Source organism: Ranitomeya imitator, chromosome 5 (assembly GCF_032444005.1).
Source record: "Ranitomeya imitator isolate aRanImi1 chromosome 5, aRanImi1.pri, whole genome shotgun sequence".
NCBI lineage: Eukaryota > Metazoa > Chordata > Amphibia > Anura > Dendrobatidae > Ranitomeya > Ranitomeya imitator.
Genome location: NC_091286.1, coordinates 547985099 through 548009066, shown reverse-complemented (window position 1 = coordinate 548009066; position 23968 = coordinate 547985099). Strand labels below are relative to the sequence as shown.

At 41.7% G+C, this 23968-nt stretch overlaps 1 protein-coding gene across 1 annotated transcript in view; it reads right to left on the bottom strand.

Moving 5' to 3' along the window:
* CLSTN2 (calsyntenin 2) overlaps nucleotides 1–23968 on the bottom strand; it is a 1726577-nt gene that overhangs the window by 1253875 nt on the left and 448734 nt on the right. The gene's annotated exons all lie outside the window — the stretch shown is intronic.

The following is a 23968-nucleotide window of genomic DNA, read 5'->3' as shown; positions in this document are numbered from 1 at the left end:
TACAATTTACCTTGTTATGAAAGATTTCTTAGATCATAAAAACAAATCTGACTGAGTAGACATAATTGATTTTCTCGAGAGTCAATGTCTGGATAACTGGTCTTTAATTTTCTAGCAGAAATTTGGATAGTGAATGTTAAAGCTTCACTTGCATTCTGTTTCATGTTCTTGAAGGGATTACTGATACAGTGCGGCAGTATTGCCGGCCTGTGTTTTGTCCCTTAGGCTTATCAACATTTTGTGTGTCATGTTGTTTCATTTGTAGCATGTTAAAAACAGTGCAGGCCAGATATGGGGTTATTTACAACACTTTTCTCGGTAGGAAACTGTCAGAAACTCATTTTGCACTCCTAGTGCTAGAGATGAGCGGAGGATAAAGTTGAGTTAAAGTTCCTGAAAATTGTGGTTTTACATAAATTCAAACATTTTGAGATTCGATTTGCAGTTTGTAGCAAAAAAAACTTGCCCAGCACCATTTCCCACACTACTGAGGCACCATAGAGTGGGCTAATGTCATTCTGTGTTGCCGCTCGGGTCTTCCATAATGCCCTGTAGTTAGAACATCATGCGGATTATACAGTGGAAGGCCATCATAGATTTGCGGTTCCCAGTGGAGTACAGTTTGTACGGAAGAGTTGTTTTCCGTGTAGAGAGTCACTGAGTAGCGTTGGGTCCACGTTAGCATTAAGCATCCGATGCAGTACAGGCATCCGTACCATTGTCAGCATCCGTGGTAATCGCACTGCACTCCGATGACTGCAGTCTGATGTTTTGCATGCACCCATAGACTTGTATGAGTGAGTGCGATCCGATTCTCGGATTCAATAGCAGCATGCTGTGATTATTTCCTCATGCCAAACTGGCATGAGAGAATAACTGCACATCTGCACTGCACCATAGAAGAATATTCAGCCGAGTGCTTTGAGATAAAACATCACATAGCACTTGGCTCTTGTGAGCGAGCCCCTAGTCTATCTCCTGCAGATTGTAAGTGGGGTTCTTTATCTCTCTCTCTCTCTCTTTCTCCACTATGTGTATTTTCCGAACAATTACAAGCATTCCAGTTTTGAGATTTGTGTGAATTTATTCACCGCAAATGACATTTTGAAGGAAAATTCGGTGAAGTCGGCAAATTTGAATTTCAAACGATTTGCTCATCTCTAACCATGCAGCAGAGTGGAGATGAGCATATCTCCTGAAATCTGTATAAGGCAGATATACTTGATTTTATCAGCAGATTCAATTCAGTCCATATATAATCAGTCTAAACTTAAAGTGGCCAAAAACATTTGATCAGAGTGTGATTGGCATAATCGGCCCAGTTCTCCTGGAAGAGAGAAAATATCACGGTGTGACCTGAGCCTAATTCGCAGACCACATAGTTTATCTGTTATTGTAACTTCCTGCATTCAGATACATGAGAATATTTTACCTTTATACAATTCTGATACAAACACTCATTATAATACCATTAAAAGGAATTTGTCAGAAAGATCCGCACACCCAACTGTTTATATGGTCAGGATGTCATCTTAAATATAATGCTAACCATATTTTTACTGATTCAATCTATTGCTCCCTGACTCAAAATATGCAGCTTTAATTCACATTCAAATGAGGTTTATGTGCTCTGGGAATGTCAAAGCACTTCTCAAGCCTCGACCTCCCTGGCTTGTATTGCATCTGTAAAGACATTATTTTTCAAGGTCATATGAACAACTGTCAAATTCCCTCTAAAGTTTAGCAAAAAAAAAAATCTAAGCAATTGGGTATTCCCATTCCAGAAAAATATTGCATATCCACAGGATATGTTATAAATGCAGGACAGATGTAGCTCCTTACTCTTGGACCTATACCTACCATCAGGGCCAGTTTTAGATAAAGTGGGGATTTGGCAAAGGTTTAAAGTGGGCCCCAAATGCTAACATATTGCAACATCGCACAGAAACATTTTGGTTATATTTACATGCGCGGAGTTCAGGCTGATAAATGAGCGTGTTCGACAATATTGAATTCGGTCAACACTTGTTCCCGAGTTTCTTTACACCGGCTAAAGAAGAATGATGGGGACAGATAGTCCTCAATACAGTATAATGAAGGTCCCATATAGTAGATATAGTATAATGCACTCCCCTCCCCATAGTCCTAGATAGAGTTTACTGCAGCCGCCCTTAGAGTATAATGCAGCCCCCTAAGAGTATACTGCAGCCACCCATCAGAACCGACCATATAGTCCAAAATATTGTGGTCAAAATAGAAATTTATTTATTAGAATACATACAAGCAGGTAAAAATAGCAGAAAAAACAACAATGCAAATAACAGAGTAAAAATGTTTAAGAACAGGGACATACACCCAGAACAAATGGAACAAGATGTTAAAGTGCCAAATTATCAAAAACCAATAGATAAATATATGACAACCCGGCAAACAGCGCTCCTGTGATCAGAGGTATAAAGTGTAACTCCGGTCACTGGTGTCAGCTGATGGGAATATTGCTCCCATCAATCAATGCATGTTGCGACTAATAACAGTGAGAGCAGGAGCGGATGAATGGGGTATTCATCAGTCACTCCTGCGCTGTGAATAAATATTTTTTTTTAAAACGGCATGGGTTCCCCTGTATTTTTGATAACCAGCCAGGTAAAACTCACAGCTAGGAGCTGCAACCCTCAGCTGTCAGCTTCAGCAAGTCTTGTTATCAAGAATAGAGGGGTCCCCACACAGTAATTATTTAAATAATTAAAAAAACTGCGTGGGGTCCCCTTAATTTTTGACGATCAACCTTACTAAAGCAGACAGCTGGGCGCTGGTATTCTCAGGCTGGTATGAGAGTTTTTCTCACGGTGCTAGCAGAGATCTCACCGAGGTCACTGCAGTTCGGCCTGGCTGGGAACACATCCTCAAAGACTGGAGGAAACCACAATGACATCACCGCCGGTCACTGACACATGACAGTGTGGCAAACACTGGATGTTTGGACCCCACATTGAAGTGAATGGGGTCCGGGTTGGGATTCGGGTCCGGGTACTGTTCTCGTATCCGAACCCGAACTTTTTGTAACTTTTCGGACAAACCTGAACATCCAGTTGTCCACCCATCGCTAGTCACAAGCAGAGGGGAATGATGGTAGATAAGTTAAATACGCAATGTGGGGGGTGGTGCTGGGCCTCTTTTACTCACGGGCCCCATAGCGACTGTGTGGTGTGACGCTATTAGTGGCACACCACACTGGGTGTGGTGCTGGGTGCCCCTGAAGGAGCGGGTACCCTAAGTAGCTGCCTGGTCTGCCTGCACCTCACGCTGGTCGTACTACCGCATCTCAATAATGGAGCACTATCTTGAGCCTTGGTAAATATTGAGTTGAGGCTCATTCCCAGCTCTCTACATCCACTTCTGTGGGAATTTAGAAAATAACCGATCATGATTGTTTTTTATTCATAGTTGGCATGTAAAGAGAGGAAATATAGCTCAAACGCAATAATAGGGTCCTACAAATTAATACTTTTGATTATTGCAATCAGTTCAGTGTTTATATAAATCTGATAAGAACCGAGCTGGCAATTTGTGCTAATCTGATTTGAAGTGAATGTTTTCAAGACAGGATAAATGTATTTAGTCATTCCCGCAAATGTCATATCAGCATTAGAATGGGTTAGCAGCACCATTGTATGTGTAGTAACAAATATGGCACACCTAGGATTCTTTTTCAGGTGCTTGGAGAGGATCAAACCTCGTAGTAAAGAAAAATGTAGATTTCTGGTGCTCCAGATTAAAGTGAATGGGGATAGTTGTCGCTATATGGAGAAGGCACTTCCTACATGTAGTGATGGCTGTCACTCTTCCTCGTTGCGCAGCACACTTTTTCCAGGTGGTCCGCTATTGTTTGGGTGTTTTTTGATAAAGGTCGCACTGACCGAAACATCATGTTAACATAAGATGTACCATATGTATTAAATAAAATTTGTCTTCATTCATTTTAATCTGGAGTGCCGGATCACTATATTTTTCATTACCACTAATATATTGCAACAAGACCAGAATTCTCTTTAAGGAATTTTCTAGTTTTGTAAAATCCTCCTTTCTGGCTGCAGTAGGTTATAAAAATCCAACAGAATTTTACTCACTTTCCCCAGGTCCAGCGCTGAGTCTACGATGCTGCTGCCAATGTCTGTTATTACCTGCAGAGCTGACGTCATGTAGACAGTACTGTAGTCAGTGAGCTCTACCTGGGCATAGCTGCTGAGCTCAGTAATTAGCTGCAGCGCCATCGAAGTGACATTAGTGCTGCAGCCAACATTCCACGTAATGTCAGCGCTGCAGATAATAACAGGCACTGGGAGCAGCAGCGGAAACAGCGCTGGACCTATGGACAGTGAGTACAAAAAAAGTTTTGGAGGATTTTTTTTTTTTTACAAAAACCTGCAGCCAATATTGTAAAACCCCTTTAAAGAACTACTTGAAATATTTTATAAAACAAACTACTTAACTAACAATTCCTTAATGAGCCAGTATAAGTGGAATTGCTCCATTTAGTCGCAGAAGTGTATGCTATTATCCTGCGGGCCTCTTGGGAGTTATAATTTCTCCATCCGCACAATATAACATCTTGTGTCTGCAGCACATTGAGAGAACAGTCTGTCATTTACAGCTGACAGCTCCTGCGGGGCAATGGCAACGAATGTGAAATTCTCCGCAGCCCTGCAGGTTATTATAGAGCCGCCGGTATGAATAAAAAGAGCTATTGAAATAAAAGGGAAAAAAGGACTGTAAGTATATATTTTATTAGGGTATGCAATTGCCTTATACCAGCTGTGAAGAGGCTGCACAGATGAGGCTGGAGACAGGGCCCCTGCACTCTGCCCACCACCGCGCTAGGAAAGTGCAGGCATCCATCATTTATACTGCAAGTTACAGTTAGGTCCATATATATTTGGACAGAGACAACATTTTTCTAATTTTTGTTATAGACATTACCACAATGAATTTTAAGCAAAACAATTCAGATGCAGTTGAAGTTCAGACTTTCAGCTATCATTTGAGGGTATCCACATTAAAATTGGATGAAGGGTTTAGGAGTTTCAGCTCCTTAACATGTGCCACCCTGTTTTTAAAGGGACCAAAAGTAATTGGACAGATTAAATAATTTTAAATAAAATGTTCATTTCTAGTACTTGGTTGAAAACCCTTTGTTGGCAATGACTGCCTGAAGTCTTGAACTCATGGACATCACCAGACACAGTGTTTCCTCCTTTTTGATGCTCTGCCAGGCCTCCACTGCGGTGGTTTTCAGTTGCTGTTTGTTTGTGGGCCTTTCTGTCTGAAGTTTAGTCTTTAACAAGTGAAATGCATGCTCAATTGGGTTGAGATCAGGTAACTGACTTGGCCATTCAAGAATATTCCACTTCTTTGCTTTAATAAACTCCTGGGTTGCTTTGGCTTTATGTTTTGGGTCATTGTCCATCTGTAGTATGAAATGACGACCAATCAGTTTGGCTGCATTTGGCTGGATCTGAGCACACAGTATGGCTCTGAATACCTCAGAATTCATTTGGCTGCTTCTGTCCTGTGTCACATCATCAATAAACACTAGTGACCCAGTGCCACTGGCAGCCATACATGCCCCAGCCATCACACTGCCTCTGCCATGTTTTACAGATGATGTGGTATGCTTTGGATCATGAGCTGTACCACGCCTTCGCAATACTTTTCTCTTTCCATCATTCTGGTAGAGGTTGTTCTTGGTTTCATCTGTCCAAAGAATGTTCTTCTAGAACTGTGCTGGCTTTTTTAGATGTTTTTTAGCAAAGTCCAGTCTAGCCATTTTATTCTTGATGCTTATGAGTGGCTCGCACCATGCAGTTAACCCTCTGTATTTACTTTCATGCAGTCTTCTCTTTATGGTAGATTTGGATATTGATACGCCGACCTCCTGGAGAGTGTTGTTCACTTGGTTGGCTGTTGTGAAGGGGTTTCTCTTCACCATGGAGATAATTCTGCGATCATCCACCACTGTTGTCTTCCGTGGGCGCCCAGGTCTTTTTGCATTGATGAGTTCACCAGTGCTTTCTTTCTTTCTCAGGATGTACCAAACTGTAGATTTTGCCACTCCTAATATTGTAGCAATTTCTCGGATGGGTTTTTTCTGTTTTCGCAGCTTAAGGATGGCTTGTTTCACCTGCATGGAGAGCTCCTTTAACCGCATGTTTACTTCACAGCAAAACCTTCCAAATGCAAGCACCATACCTCAAATCAACTCCAGGCCTTTTATCTGCTTAATTGAGAATGACATAACAAAGGGATTGCCCACACCTGTCCATGAAATAGCCCTGGAGTCAATTGTCCAATTACTTTTGGTCCCTTTAAAAACAGGGTGGCACATGTTAAGGAGCTGAAACTCTTAAACCATTCATCCAATTTTAATGTGGATACCCTCAAATGAAAGCTGAAAGTCTGAACTTCAACTGCATCTGAATTGTTTTGTTTAAAATTCATTGTGGTAATGTCTGTAACCAAAATTAGAAAAATGTTGTCTCTGTCCAAATATATATGGACCTAACTGTATGGGGCAAGCAACATTTATTCGGACTCCCATGACAGCACACGAGAGAGGGGATCCGCCCTTAAGGAACAGGAAACCTACAGATACAAAAGGGCGGCACCTCTCCCCATGCATCAGTTGGTTTCCTGTTCCTGAAGGGACTGGATGCCTATAGAATCTACAGGAGTCCAGGCCGGCCGGACCGATTTTGGTGGCGAGGGGGTCTCCCACTCTCGTGTGCTGTCATGGGCCTCCGAAAAATGCCGCTACCAGTAAGTAGCTTAATGCTTTCCTGTTCTACCCACATTTGGCAACTCACATTGCAATCTGGAGCGCTCGGAAATAACAAACAGGAATTTTTTTTGACACATTGTTTTTTAATTGCTACTTATTGCTATTAGATTTTAGGGGATACTAGATGCCAATAGCAACATTCCAGTAACATTACAAATATGTGATTAGTTACCAACCAAGGCAATATGCATTGTGAGGATCCTGAACTGGACCTTTTCCATCCTAGTTTTCAAACACTTGGGATAAACCGAAGAATTTTAGTTATTTTTCAAAGCATATTTTATGGCGATATTTTGGTTGCATTTTTATCTTCACACATGCACTTTTAGGACATTTTGTGAGGCCTGGAAATAAGATTATAGGTAAAGTGTGCAATAAAAATGTGATAATTATGCAAATTGTCTCTTCAGAGAGGAAGAGAACTAGAACTCTAGTGCCACCTATTGGAAGTAGCAATCCTAACAGTCAATGTTGACCCTTTAACAAGCCTTGTCCCATGACTTAGGATAATAGCCAAACCAGAATCTCAATTTGCAGACACTGTGTTTCGGGATACGGCCCCTCATCAGTGCAAAGTGGAGATCTGTTTTGGCTGATTGAGAGGCGTCAGACCGTTATCCAAGAAGTATCGTTTCTCCTTGCGGAGAACAACATGCTAAGCATGCCGAGATGAGGAGACTTAAAGCCACAATGCTCCTCTGGGAAATATGGTTATTATGCAAATTGTCTCTTCAGAGAGGAAGAGAACTAGAACTCTAGTGCCACCTATTGGAAGGTAGCAATCCTAACAGTCAATGTTGACCCTTTAACAAGCCTTGTCACATGACTTAGGATAATAGCCAAACCAGAATCTCAATTTGCAGACACTGTGTTTCGGGATACTGCCCCTCATCAGTTTAAAGCGGAGATCTGGTTTGGCTGATTGAGAGGCATCAGACCGTTATCCAAGAAGTATCGTTTCTCCTTGCGGAGAACAACATGCTAAGCATGCCGAGATGAGGAGACTTAAAGCCGCAATGCTCCTCTGGGAAATATGGTTATTATGCAAATTGTCTCTTCAGAGAGGAAGAGAACTAGAACTCTAATGCCACCTATTGGAAGGTAGCAACCTTACAAGTCAATGTTGACCCTTTAACGAGCTTTGTCACATGACTAAGGATAATAGCCAAACCAGAATCTCAATTTGCAGACAATAGGTGGCACTAGAGTTCTAGTTCTCTTCCTCTCTGAAGAGACAATTTGCATAATTAGCATATTTCCCAGAGGAGCATTGGGGCTTTAAGTCTCCTCATCTTGGCATACTTAGCACATCGATCTCCGCAAGGAGAAACGATACTTCTTGGAAAAAAATGTGAGTCCCAGAGCATTCTGCAATCTACAAAAAATAAATAAATAAGAAGAACAGATGCTCCTGACAAGAACATAGTTTTGCCTGTATACAAGTCACTTGTGTGGTCACACTTAGAATATTGTGCACAGTTTTAATATCCAGCCTATAAGAAATACATAGCTGAACTACAGCGGGTGCAGAGAAGAGCGACCAAGGTTATTAAGGGAATGGACTGCAATATCGGGATAAGTTCTCAAACTTGTGGTTATTCAGTTTGGAAAAACAGAAGCTTAGGAGGAGTGATCTTACTACTGCACAAATATATGCGGGCACAATACAGAGATCTTAATAAGGATCTTTTAATACCTAAGCCTGCGACAGAGACAAGGGGGCATCTTCTACTTTGCGCAAAGGAGGTTTACTCATCATCACAGATGCAGATTCTTTACTGTGAGAGCATTGGGAATATGAAGCTTTCTGCCACATGTTGTGGTAATGGTTCATTCACTAGTAAAAGGGCCTGAATGCCTGTCTTGAAAATTATAAAATTATCGGTTATAGGCGCTAGATTCTGTGATGGGGCGTTGATCGAGGGAATTAGTCTGACTGCCCTATGGGGAGTCGAGAAATAATTTTCCCCCTAACATGGAGCAATTAGTGTCTTCACCATGAAGATTATTTCCACCATCAACCTTAAAAATTATGAAACTATAATAAATAAAATTATGACCCCTAAAAAATGGTAAAAAAATCCACAGAGAAATTAAATGTACTATTAAGTGGGCTTTATTTTTTAAAGGGGGTTGTCCAAGACAGATAGACAAATATATTGATGACCTATCCAATAAGGTCATCAATATCAGGTACCTGGGTATTCTACTGAGATGAATAGTAATCTGAGCTACATTACCAAGGAACTGACACTACATAATATATGGTGCAATGGTGGTTAATTGGCTCCATACACTGTGTACTTCTGGAGAGCAGAAGACCTGGTGACAAGCTAATCAGTTGGATTGCGGAGTGTGAACCCTCTACCTTACCCCCATCCCCTTCCCTCTCCAACCCCAATATTACATAAATGACCTATTTTATAGATATGAGATCAATATATGTCTTTTACATCTTCTTTTAAGTAACATTTAAGGGGTATTTTCATCTCTAAGATCCTCTCCCAATATGTAGCAGATGTAAATATAATAATATTAGCAAATACCTCCAATAGAAATGTAGTATAGTTCTTCTGGTTTCCTATATCAGTTTTCCTACGTACAGGGCATTACAGTAGCTTAGGTATGCTTGGCTATGACCTTTCATATAGCGAGAAGTTAGTTAGTTAGTGGTCGTAATCATGGATATCTAAGTTACTGCAATGCCCTGCAAACTGGGTAATCAACATAGCTTATCAGAAGAACTATACAGGAATACCCCTTTAAGTTCTTAAAAGCAGCCTATGGATCAGATACTCAACATGCGTGTGATGGTGTGATAAGGTGTGTGGGGTATCATCCTGTCTATGTTCATATTTTTACTGATTTTAGGATTGTTGTCTTGTTGCTCTGTATCATTCTGTGTATTCCCCATCTTGTCTAGAATTACTTTACAATAGGTCCGATAATTGAATTAGCTCAGCTCCCATCTGCAGCCTGAATGTGCCCATGCCTCTTGATGCACCACTGCTGACTTTTCCCGACTGTACATTCATGTCCCCTCTGCTCTCCAAATGCCGCAAATCACCCCTGCGGTGCATGGATCTCTAAGGCACCGTTCTGAGGTCTGAGGGGCCTGAAAATCATCCAACCTGCCTACCCCAGGATATAAGGAGGCTGCCTGAGAAGAACAGAGAGACAAGTAAGATAGATGCTTTGTGGGATGCTGATGCTAAGGCCAGCACCCCAGATAGACTTGAAGAAACATGGATTACCCTGGAAAATTCTGCTACGTGCAGAAGTACCTGGAGCCACACTGCCATATCGATCTATAAGCAGAGGATTGTGACTCATCTCCCGGGGCATTTATCCCATTACTGGACTGTACCCTTGTTCCTGGACTATTTTATGGACCTTTCAGTTTGAATGCAATAAAGGTTCTTGGGACTGTTTACTCATCTCACAGGCAGGGTCCTCCCTCCTCCGTTTTATCTGTTAGTGCCTTGTTTTTGCTCATGTTTATTGTATCTGTCTATATTTGCCCCCTTTTCACATGTAAAGTGCCATGGAATAAATGGTGCTAGAACAAATGTATAATAATAATAATAATAATCTCTCACTCTGTTGATTGCATGATACCGGAGTAGGACGCTGTGACAGTGCTAACATATACTGCCTTAGTATGGTGTCACATTGCAGAGATACACTACCATTCAAAAGTTTAGGGTCACTTAGAAATTTTCTTAGTTTTGAAAGAAAAGCACAGTTTTTTTCCCAATGAAGCTAACATTAAATGATTCAGAAATACATTCTATACATTGTTAATGTGGTAAATGACTATTCTAGCTGCAAACGTCTGGTTTTTAATGCAATATCATCATAGGTATTTAGAGGCCCATTTCCAACAACCATCACTCCAGTGTTCTTACGGTACTTTGTGTTTGCTAACTGTGTAAGAAGGTTAATGGATGGTTAGAATACCCTTGAAAACCCTTGTGCAAGTATATTAGCACAGCTGAAAACAGTTTGGCTGATTAGAGAACCTATAAACCTGACCTTCCTTTGAGCTAGTTGAGAATCTGGAGCATTACATTTGCTGGCTCCATTAAACTCTCAAAATGGCCAGAAAAAAAGAACTTTCACATGAAACTCAACAGTCTATTCTTGTTCTTAGAAATGAAGGCTATTCCATGCGAGAAATTGCCAAGAATCTGAAGATTTCCTACAATTGTGTGTACTACTCCCTTCAGAGGAGAGCACAAACAGGCTCTAACCAGAGTAAAAAGAGAAGTGGGAGACCCCACTGCACAACTGAGCAACAAGTCAAGTACATTAGAGTCTGTAGTTTGAGAAATCTATGCCTCACTAGTCTTCAACTGGCAGCTTCATTAAATAGTACACGCAAAATGCCAGTGTCAACGTCTGCAGTGAAGAGGCGACTCCGGGATGCTGGCCTTCAGGGCAGAGTGGTAAAGAAAAATCCATATCTGAGACTGGCTAATAAAAGGAAAAGATTAATATGGGCAAAAGAACACAGACATTGGACAGAGGAAGATTGGAAAAAAGTGTTATGGAACGACGAATCCAAGTTTGAGGTGTTTTGATCACACAGAAGAACATTTGGAGACGCAGAACAACTGAAAATATGCTGGAAAAGTGCCTGACGCCATCTGTCATGCATGGTGGAGGTAATGTGATGGTCTGGGGTTGCTTTGGTGCTGGTATAATGGGAGATTTGTACAAGGTAAAAGGGATTCTGAATAAGGAAGTTTATCACTCCATTTTGCAACGCCATGCCATACCCTGTGGACAGCGCTTGATTGGAGCCAATTTCATCCTACAACAGGACAATGACTCAAAGCAGATCTCCAAATTATCCAAGAACTATTTAGGGAAGAAGCAGGCAGCTGGTATTCTATCTGTAATGGAGCGGCCAGCGCAGTCACCACATCTCAACCCCATTGAGCTGTTTTATGAGCAGCTTGACCGTATGGTGAGCAAAAAGTGCCCATCAAGCCAAACCAACTTGTGAGAGGGGCTTCTGGAAACATGGGGTGAAATTTCTCCAGATTACCTCAGCAAATTAACTTCTAGAATGCCAAAGGTCTGCAATGCTGTAAATGCTGCAAAGGGAGCATTCTTTGACGAAAGCAAAGTTTGAAGGAGAAAATTATTATTCCAAATAAAAATCTTTTTTTCGAACCTTGTCAATGTCTGGACTAGATTTTTCAATTCATTTGGCAACTCATTTGATTAATAAAAGTATGAATTTTAATGGAAAACACAAAATTATCTGGGTGACCCTAAACTTTTGAACGGTAGTGTACACTTTCCTAGAATTAAAGAAAAAAAAAACTCATGGCATAAAGAACTTGCAAAAATGTTTTTTTTTTTATCATATACAGGTCCTTCTCAAAAAATTAGCATATAGTGTTAAATTTCATTATTTACCATAATGTAATGATTACAATTAAACTTTCATATACTATAGATTCATTATCCACCAACTGAAATTTGTCAGGTCTTTTATTGTTTTAATACTGATGATTTTGGCATACAACTCCTGATAACCCAAAAAACCTGTCTCAATAAATTAGCATATTTCACCCATCCAATCAAATAAAAGTGTTTTTTAATAACAAACAAAAAAACCAACAAATAATAATGTTCAGTTATGCACTTAATACTTGGTCGGGAATCCTTTGGCAGAAATGACTGCTTCAATGCGGCGTGGCATGGAGGCAATCAGCCTGTGACACTGCTGAGATGTTATGGAGGCCCAGGATGCTTCAATAGCGGCCTTAAGCTCATCCAGAGTGTTGGGTCTTGCGTCTCTCAACTTTCTCTTCACAATATCCCACAGATTCTCTATGGGGTTCAGGTCCGGAGAGTTGGCAGGCCAATTGAGCACAGTAATACCATGGTCAGTAAACCATTTACCAGTGGTTTTGGCACTGTGAGCAGGTGCCAGGTCGTGCTGAAAAATGAAATCTTCATCTCCATAAAGCATTTCAGCCGATGGAAGCATGAAGTGCTCCAAAATCTCCTGATAGCTAGCTGCATTGACCCTGCCCTTGATGAAACACAGTGGACCAACACCAGCAGCTGACATGGCACCCCACACCATCACTGACTGTGGGTACTTGACACTGGACTTCAGGCATTTTGGCATTTCCTTCTCCCCAGTCTTCCTCCAGACTCTGGCACCTTGATTTCCGAATGACATGCAAAATTTGCTTTCATCAGAAAAAAGTACTTGGGACCACTTAGCAACAGTCCAGTGCTGCTTCTCTGTAGCCCAGGTCAGGCGCCTCTGCCGCTGTTTATGGTTCAAAAGTGGCTTTACCTGGGGAATGCGGCACCTGTAGCCCATTTCCTGCACACGCCTGTGCACGGTGGCTCTGGATGTTTCCACACCAGACTCAGTCCACTGCTTCCTCAGGTTCCCCAAGGTCTGGAATCGGTCCTTCTCCACAATCTTCCTCAGGGTCCGGTCTCCTCTTCTCGTTGTACAGCGTTTTCTGCCACATTGTTTCCTTCCAACAGACTTACCATTGAGGTGCCTTGATACAGCACTCTGGGAACAGCCTATTTGTTGAGAAATTTCTTTCTGGGTCTTACCCTCTTGCTTGAGGGTGTCAATGATGGCCTTCTTGACATCTGTCAGGTCGCTAGTCTTACCCATGATGGGGGTTTTGAGTAATGAACCAGGCAGGGAGTTTATAAAAGCCTCAGGTATCTTTTGCATGTGTTTAGAGTTAATTAGTTGATTCAGAAGATTAGGGTAATAGGTCGTTTAGAGAACCTTTTCTTGATATGCTAATTTATTGAGACAGGTTTTTTGGGTTATCAGGAGTTGTATGCCAAAATCATCAGTATTAAAACAATAAAAGACCTGACAAATTTCAGTTGGTGGATAATGAATCTATAATATATGAAAGTTTAATTGTAATCATTACATTATGGTAAATAATGAAATTTAACACTATATGCTAATTTTTTGAGAAGGACCTGTATTTCAATGGAACAGTAGCGTCCTATAAATTTCTATAGTAATGTATTATGGCTTTGTACAAATAGGATATTATTCGGATCTATAATACAATATTATGCATTAATCTGAAAATGAGGCAAAACTTGAAAAAAGCTGCTGAATCCTATTTAAATCATGTTTAAGTATTAATTTATTTAGCAAATGAACTTAACTACAGAAGACCAGAACGGACAAAATTTAATGGGATTTCCATTGAAACAAATGCTGTGCTAATTCTATTTATTACAGCATTTTTTTTCTGATGAAAATAGTGCAATGATGCGTGAAATTGCAGCACTTTCCACTGTGACCTTGAGAAAGCCTCTGCGCGGCTTGTTAGTATTTAACACTCAATCTGGGATAATCCATCTACCGGTCATGGACGGACAAAGGGAATATCAGAAAAAATTAATGAAGATCTCAGCTAGTAAGAGGATTTTTGTATATTCACTTTAACAATTGGTTGGAAATGCAGTTAGTAGTGAATAAAATCCATGTTAAATGGAAGCTGTCAGCAGGTTTTTACTATTTAATCTCAGAGCAGCATATTTAGGAACAGAGAGCCTGATTCCAGCGGTGTCACTTACCAGCCTGTGTGCTCTAGTTTCAATACAATCAGTGTTTTATCATCAGGATGTTAAAACTAGATGACTATCTCATGTGCAGACTAGTCAGGTTGGTCTGTATAATCCCACCCACACCACCGATTGGCAGCTTGCTGACAATGATCAGTCTCCACTGAAACTGCCAATCAGGGGTGTGGGCGGGGTAATACACAGCACAACATTCTCACCACTGCTACATCTACAACAGAAAAAACAGGAATTCTATCTAAACTACACCAAATACTCCAGAAATGTATACATCACATGAATCCGGCCTCTGCATCATGCTGCTTTCAGATTACAAAGCAATCAACTCAGGAAATTGTTTTTATATGGGATGTTTGAGCACTTGTTCTTTTTTTGTTTGGCTTTGTTTTTTTTTTAAGAGGCATATCTTGTTCAAAATGCAATCTTCTATAATTGGTTTTACACAAACTTAATAGTTTTTATCTAAAAATGAATATTTTGGCCATGATATTTGGAAAGTTGTCATATTTTAATTTCTTTATAAGGAATACAATAAAAAGCCCAGAATGTAATTATTTTGAGGAAATTCTACCTTTCATGGAGTGCAGATCTTTGATATTTTAATTGATTTTTAAATCTTGTGTGTCATCTAGAATGGGGAGACGATAAAGAAACTCAACCTGGAAGACCAATTTTTTTTAGGCACAATTATTGGACAAATATTGTGCTACCTACATGGGTAAAATTCTCAAACATGGGAAGTACTATGGCATTGACTAGTATAAAATATGAGCTTATGGCAGAGTCAATTTAAAAAAAAAATACTTTGTTCCCCAGAGCAACTTTTTAGAACACTTCTTCTTCTTCGTGCACTCATGCAGCCACCACTAGAGTTGAGCGACTTTTACTTTTTTAGGATCGAGTCGGGTTTCGCGAAACCCGACTTTCTCAAAAGTCGGGTCGGGTGAAATCGGCCGATTATTGCGAAAAGACGGGGATCGAACGAAACACGAAACCCAATCCAAGTCAATGGGGAATCAAAGTCGGCAGTGAGTGGAGGACAGGAAAACACCTACAGTGCCCATTTTTATGCCAAAAACATGAATTCTTATTTCTTAAGTAGTCAATCTTAATTTACTTTATAATAATAGTTAGGCATTGAAAACAGGGGGTCATTTGGCTAAAGTTGTGGGGGGTAGGGCTGGCTCAAGATTTTAGTGGGCCCAGGAAACGCGGACTACGTCACAGCAGTGGAGCAGGGAGAGGTAATTATTGAAACTTTGCAAATGCTGTGATCCCAAGCAAGCAGGGGGGGCCCACTCATTTGCATTGGCACTGGCACAGGGCCCCTCAAAGTACGGCGGTGTGTTTGACGGCGGGGGCGCCTCCACCGGCAGAAACACTTTTGCGTACTATGAGAGGCCCTGTGCCAGTGACGTCACTAATGATTATGCCCCCCCACCTGATGAAGGAACCTGCACTTTCATCTGCACCTTCCTCTTTGCCCCGTGTAAGGTGGTATAGTATGCAGGAAGGGGAACCTGACATTCAGCAGGGTCAGATTCTGGCTGTGTAGCGTGCAAGGGGAATGTAGTGGTCTGGGTCAATGTACCAGCAGACTCATGTAGCAGTGGCTGGCCAATGGGCAGGATGAGGAGGAAACACAGATATAGTCCCAAAGAATAAAGTAGGTTAAATGCAGTTAAAAATTGGTAACAGGACTAAACAGGTGGCATAGCTTTGTTCAGTGGTGAAAAACTGTAATGAGTGGCAGACACAGTTAGTAGGCCCAAGTAATAAAGTGGGCCAAATGAAGTTCAAAATTGGTAACAGGAGTAAACAGGTGGCACAGCTTTGTTCAGTGGAGGAGAACAACAAGCAGCGGCAGACACCTTTAGTACGCCCAACCAAACCAGTAGCCTAAATGCAGTGTAATATCTGATATAGCCCGAATGCCAGAAGATTGAAGCTCAGCTTTGTAAAGTGGAGGAGAATACCAAGCAGCCGCAGACACCATTTGTGCGCCCAACCAAACCAGTGGCCCAAATTCAGTGTAATATGTGATGTAGGCCGAAAGCCTGAAGATTGAAGCTCAGCTTTTGTAAAGTGGAGAACACCAAGCAGCCGCAGACACCATTAGTACGCCAAACCAGTAGCCCAAATTCAGTGTAATATGTGATGTAGGCCGAAAGCCTGAAGATTGAAGCTCAGCTTTGTAAAGTGGAGGAGAACACCAAGCAGCCACAGACACCGCTAGTAGGCACAACCAAACAAGTAGGCCAAATGCAGTTTAATATTTGATATAGGCTGAAAGCCTGTAAATTTAAAATCACCTTTATTCTGTGGAGAACACCAAGCTGTGGCTCACACTATTTGTAGGCCCAACCAAAGAAGTAGGCCAAATGCAGTTAAATATCTGATACCGGATGAAAATTGAGGCTCAGCTTTGTTCAGTGGAGGACAACAGTAATGGGAGGCAGACACAGTTAGTAGGCCTTAATAAGAAAGTAGGCAAATGTTAGTTCAAAATTTGTTTGAGTAGTACACAGGCGGCATAGCTTCGTAAAGCGGAGGACAGTTGTAATGTGTGGCACAGACAGACAGGCAGACAGAGGCCTAAAATAAAAAAAGTAGGCTAATGTCAGTTCAAAATTTGTTTGAGTAGTACACAGGCGGCATAGCTTCATAAAGCGGAGGACAGTTACATAGTAAGTTAGTAAGGCCGAAAAAAGACATTTGTCCATCCAGTTCAGCCTATATTCCATCATAATAAATACCCAGATCTACGTCCTTCTACAGAACCTAATAATTGTATGATACAATATTGTTCTGCTCCAGGAAGACATCCAGGCCTCTCTTGAACCCCTCGACTGAGTTCGCCATCACCACCTCCTCAGGCAAGCAATTCCAGATTCTCACTGCCCTAACAGTAAAGAATCCTCTTCTATGTTGGTGGAAAAACCTTCTCTCCTCCAGACGCAAAGAATGCCCCCTTGTGCCCGTCACCTTCCTTGGTATAAACAGATCCTCAGCGAGATATTTGTATTGTCCCCTTATATACTTATACATGGTTATTAGATCGCCCCTCAGTCGTCTTTTTTCTAGACTAAATAATCCTAATTTCGCTAATCTATCTGGGTATTGTAGTTCTCCCATCCCCTTTATTAATTTTGTTGCCCTCCTTTGTACTCTCTCTAGTTCCATTATATCCTTCCTGAGCACCGGTGCCCAAAACTGGACACAGTACTCCATGTGCGGTCTAACTAGGGATTTGTACAGAGGCAGTATAATGCTCTCATCATGTGTATCCAGACCTCTTTTAATGCACCCCATGATCCTGTTTGCCTTGGCAGCTGCTGCCTGGCACTGGCTGCTCCAGGTAAGTTTATCATTAACTAGGATCCCCAAGTCCTTCTCCCTGTCAGATTTACCCAGTGGTTTCCCGTTCAGTGTGTAATGGTGATATTGATTCCCTCTTCCCATGTGTATAACCTTACATTTATCATTGTTAAACCTCATCTGCCACCTTTCAGCCCAAGTTTCCAACTTATCCAGATCCATCTGTAGCAGAATACTATCTTCTCTTGTATTAACTGCTTTACATAGTTTTGTATCATCTGCAAATATCGATATTTTACTGTGTAAACCTTCTACCAGATCATTAATGAATATGTTGAAGAGAACAGGTCCCAATACTGACCCCTGCGGTACCCCACTGGTCACAGCGACCCAGTTAGAGACTATACCATTTATAACCACCCTCTGCTTTCTATCACTAAGCCAGTTACTAACCCATTTACACACATTTTCCCCCAGACCAAGCATTCTCATTTTGTGTACCAACCTCTTGTGCGGCACGGTATCAAACGCTTTGGAAAAATCGAGATATACCACGTCCAATGACTCACCGTGGTCCAGTCTATAGCTTACCTCTTCATAAAAACTGATTAGATTGGTTTGACAGGAGCGATTTCTCATAAACCCATGCTGATATGGAGTTAAACAGTTATTCTCATTGAGATAATCCAGAATAACATCCCTCAGAAACCCTTCAAATATTTTACCAACAATAGAGGTGTAAAATTGTACAGTTGTAATGTGTGGCACGGACAGACAGGCAGACAGAGGCCTAAAATAAAAAAGTAGGCTAATGTCAGTTCAAAATTTGTTTGAGTAGTACACAGGCGGCATAGCTTCATAAAGCGGAGGACAGTTGTAATGTGTGATGCGGACAGACAGGCAGACAGAGGCCTAAAATTAAAAAAAGGTGGCAAAATGCAGTTCAAAAATGCTACCAGGACTAACCCGGCGGCTTAGCTTGTTTCAGGGGGGGGGGAGTTGTAATGTGTGGCGCAGACAGACAGACAGACAGAGGCCTAAACTAAAAAAAGGTGGCAAAATGCGGTTCAAAACTGCTACCAGGACTAACCCAGCGGCCTAGCTTGTTTCATGGGGGGAGAGTTGTAACGTGTGGTGCAGACAGACAGACAGACAGAGGCCTAAAATAAAAAAAGGTGGTAAAATGCAGTTCAAAACTGCTAGCAGGACTAACCAGGCGGCCTTGCTTGTTTCAGGGGGGAGAGTTGTAATGTGTGGCGCGGATAGACAGACAGACAGACAGACAGACAGAGGCCTAAAATTAATAAGGTGGCAAAATGCAGTTCAAAACTGCTACCAGGACTAACCAGGTGGCATAGCTTGTTTTTTTTTTTGGGGGGGGGGAGTTGTAATGTGTGGCGCAGACAGACAGACAGACAGACGTCTAAAATAAAAAAAGGTGGCAAAATGCAGTTCAAAACTGCTAGCAGGACTAACCAGGCGGCCATGCTTGTTTCAGGGGGGAAGAGTTGTAATGTGTGGCGTGGACAGACAGACAGACAGACAGACAGAGGCCTAAAATAAAAAAAGGTGGCAAAATGCAGTTCAATACTGCTACCAGGACTAACCCGGCGACCTAGCTTGTTTCAGGGGGGAGAGTTGTAATGTGTGGCGCAGACAGACAGACAGACAGACAGACAGAGGAGGCTAAATACAAGCAATTTTTCAGGCAAGCTACGTGTCTGCAGGTGAAGGTGGGGCAAAATAATTCAAAATCCATGATTGGTTCATTTTAATGAAGGTTAGATCATCAACATTTCGGGGAGCCAGACGTGTCCTTTTCGGTCAGTATCGAACCAGCAGCACTGAAGACTCTTTCAGAGAGTAATCGTTATCGGTCATGATTTTGATAATGCGGGGGTCTTGTTTTAGGATACCCAAGGCATACTCTGCCATGTGGGCCAAAGTTCCAGGTGGCAATTCACTGCTTGTGCTTGGTTGAGGAGCACTTTCTTGAAAATTTACATCACTTGTGGCCCGCAAAAACCCTGTACCTGACCTTGCAATGCCACCAGTTTCTATTGCCCCCTGTTAAGCATCCTCCTCCCATAAATAACATAGTAACATAGTAACATAGTTAGTAAGGCCGAAAAAAGACATTTGTCCATCCAGTTCAGCCTATATTCCATCATAATAAATCCCCAGATCTACGTCCTTCTACAGAACCTAATAATTGTATGATACAATATTGTTCTGCTCCAGGAAGACATCCAGGCCTCTCTTGAACCCCTCGACTGAGTTCGCCATCACCACCTCCTCAGGCAAGCAATTCCAGATTCTCACCGCCCTAACAGTAAAGAATCCTCTTCTATGTTGGTGGAAAAACCTTCTCTCCTCCAGACACAAAGAATGCCCCCTTGTGCCCGTCACCTTCCTTGGTATAAACAGATCCTCAGCGAGATATTTGTATTGTCCCCTTATATACTTATACATGGTTATTAGATCGCCCCTCAGTCGTCTTTTTTCTAGACTAAATAATCCTAATTTCGCTAATCTATCTGGGTATTGTAGTTCTCCCATCCCCTTTATTAATTTTGTTGCCCTCCTTTGTACTCTCTCTAGTTCCATTATATCCTTCCTGAGCACCGGTGCCCAAAACTGGACACAGTACTCCATGTGCGGTCTAACTAGGGATTTGTACAGAGGCAGTATAATGCTCTCATCATGTGTATCCAGACCTCTTTTAATGCACCCCATGATCCTGTTTGCCTTGGCAGCTGCTGCCTGGCACTGGCTGCTCCAGGTAAGTTTATCATTAACTAGGATCCCCAAGTCCTTCTCCCTGTCAGATTTACCCAGTGGTTTCCCATTCAGTGTGTAATGGTGACATTGATTCCTTCTTCCCATGTGTATAACCTTACATTTATCATTGTTAAACCTCATCTGCCACCTTTCAGCCCAAGTTTCCAACTTATCCAGATCCATCTGTAGCAGAATACTATGTTCTCTTGTATTAACTGCTTTACATAGTTTTGTATCATCTGCAAATATCGATATTTTACTGTGTAAACCTTCTACCAGATCATTAATGAATATGTTGAAGAGAACAGGTCCCAATACTGACCCCTGCGGTACCCCACTGGTCACAGCGACCCAGTTAGAGACTATACCATTTATAACCACCCTCTGCTTTCTATCACTAAGCCAGTTACTAACCCATTTACACACATTTTTCCCCAGACCAAGCATTCTCATTTTGTGTACCAACCTCTTGTGCGGCACGGTATCAAACGCTTTGGAAAAATCGAGATATACCACGTCCAATGACTCACCGTGGTCCAGCCTATAGCTTACCTCTTCATAAAAACTGATTAGATTGGTTTGACAGGAGCGATTTCTCATAAACCCATGCTGATATGGAGTTAAACAGTTATTCTCATTGAGATAATCCAGAATAACATCCCTCAGAAACCCTTCAAATATTTTACCAACAATAGAGGTTAGACTTACTGGCCTATAATTTCCAGGTTCACTTTTAGAGCCCTTTTTGAATATTGGCACCACATTTGCTATGCGCCAATCCTGCGGAACAGACCCTGTCGCTATAGAGTCCCTAAAAATAAGAAATAATGGTTTATCTATTACATTACTTAGTTCTCTTAGTACTCGTGGGTGTATGCCATCCGGACCCGGAGATTTATCTATTTTAATCTTATTTAGCCGGTTTCGCACCTCTTCTTGGGTTAGATTGGTGACCCTTAATATAGGGTTTTCATTGTTTCTTGGGATTTCACCTAGCATTTCATTTTCCACCATGAATACCGTGGAGAAGAAGGTGTTTAATATGTTAGCTTTTTCCTCGTCATCTACAACCATTCTTTCCTCACTATTTTTTAAGGGGCCTACATTTTCAGTTTTTATTCTTTTACTATTGATATAGTTGAAGAACAGTTTGGTATTAGTTTTACTCTCCTTAGCAATGTGCTTCTCTGTTTCCTTTTTGGCAGCTTTAATTAGTTTTTTAGATAAAGTATTTTTCTCCCTATAGTTTTTTAGAGCTTCAATGGTGCCATCCTGCTTTAGTAGTGCAAATGCTTTCTTTTTACTGTTAATTGCCTGTCTTACTTCTTTGTTTAGCCACATTGGGTTTTTCCTATTTCTAGTCCTTTTATTCCCACAAGGTATAAACCGCTTACACTGCCTATTTAGGATGTTCTTAAACATTTCCCATTTATTATCTGTATTCTTATTTCTGAGGATATTGTCCCAGTCTACCAGATTAAGTGCATCTCTAAGCTGGTCAAACTTTGCCTTCCTAAAGTTCAGTGTTTTTGTGACTCCCTGACAAGTCCCCCTAGTGAAAGACAGGTGAAACTGTACAATATTGTGGTCGCTATTTCCTAGAGCCCCATCATCCTCCTCCTCCTCTTCGTCCGCCACCTCATCCAGGAAAGTTCCCTGAGCAGACAATGGCTGACTGTCATCAAGGCTTCCATCCTCCTCGGCCGCAGACGCCTGCTCCTTGATGTGCGTCAAACTTTGCATCAGCAGACGTATTAGTGGGATGCTCATGTTTATGATGGCGTCATCCGCACTTACCAGCCGTGTGCATTCCTCAAAACACTAAAGGACTTGACAGAGGTCTTGGAGCTTCGACCACTGCACACCAGACAACTCCATGTCTGCCATCCAACTGCCTGCCCGTGTATGTGTATCCTCCCACAAATACATGACAGCATGACTACTACAAGTGTAGTGCCGTCGGGGATGAAAGGTGTTGTTCTGCCAACTGAAAGAGTAGATCTAATACTTCCTTGAGGCCTTTGGACCTTGTCCCCCCTGATGATTGATATACGCCACCACTGATTGATTGTCCATCATGATTCGAGTATGGCAGCCCCGGAGCAAAGGGAGAAAATGTTTTAGGGCTTTTTCCACTGAGTGATACCTCAGGTGAGTCCCCAACCTGTACCACTTGCATCGGTCATGATGATGTCTTTGACTGGATTTTGCCACTGGACCCTCATTGTCAGGTGGTCTTCCACCGTCCACCAAACTAAGGAATCCCTCACACCCAGGGAGAGACATAGATTTCCTTCTAAATGCCCTCTTAACAGTCTTTGAGCTGAGAGAACTTCCCACTGTAGTTGTAGTGGAATTGTGCCCTTCCTACTGCCGGAATACACAATGTTAATGAGCCTATCAGGGACATCGTCTTTCTTAGAGTCATTTCTGGTTGATGTATTGCTGTACCAGCCAGGTTTATTATCTTGGCTACTTTGTTTTCTGGAAGGAGGCAGAGCTGACGCTTGGAGTCCAGCATTAACCCCCAGGAAGGACTGTAGTTTTACTGGTACTAATCTTGACTTGGGGATATTTATTATCTAACCCAGCTCCATTAGAGTTGATGTTACCACTGATACTTGATGAGTGCAGTGGGACTCTCACCTCCCTATTACAAGGAAATCGTCCAGATATGGGACAATTACTACATCTCGGGACCAGAGGTATGACATTCCTTCCACCATTACCTTGGTGAAATCTCTGGGGGCTGTAGACAGGCCAAATGGAAGCGCTGTATATTGGTAATGCTTTATCTGATTCTGAATATAGAGAGCTACTTTCAAGTATTTCTGATATTCCTGATGTATTGGTATATGGTAGTATGCATCTTTTAAGTCTATTACTGCCATGAAGCAGCGTTGGAAGAGAAGTTTTATGGTCATGTTGATAGACTCCATCTTGAAGAAGTAGTTCTCTATCGATTGATTGAGCTTCCTAGATTTATTATAGTTCTCCAAGAGCCATCCGGTTTTTGGATTAAAAAGAGGGGGGAGTAAAATCCACCTCTTTTTTCCCAAACCCGGACTTCCTGAAGAACCTTTTTGTGAATAAGTCCCAAGACCTCCATCTCCAGGGCAGATTGCTCCTGCTGGGAACTTCTTCGGGGAGTTATTATAAAGTTTTGCCTGAGTGGACGGATGATATTTATCCAGACCGGAAAGAAGAGGGAGAGTCTTCCTCCCACTTCTGGCGTAATGTCATTGGGGGGATTTTTTTGCTGATGTAGAGGGCCCTTTAAACATATAGCTCGATCCTCTCTTATCCTTAAAGTTCCAATTTTTCCTCTCCCCTGGGGGGCGACCTTTGTTAAAACTTCTCCGAAAGAAAGGTTTTTTGGAATCGTTCGGGATATTGGGAAAAACTTTCTATTTATCCCATGAATGTTCC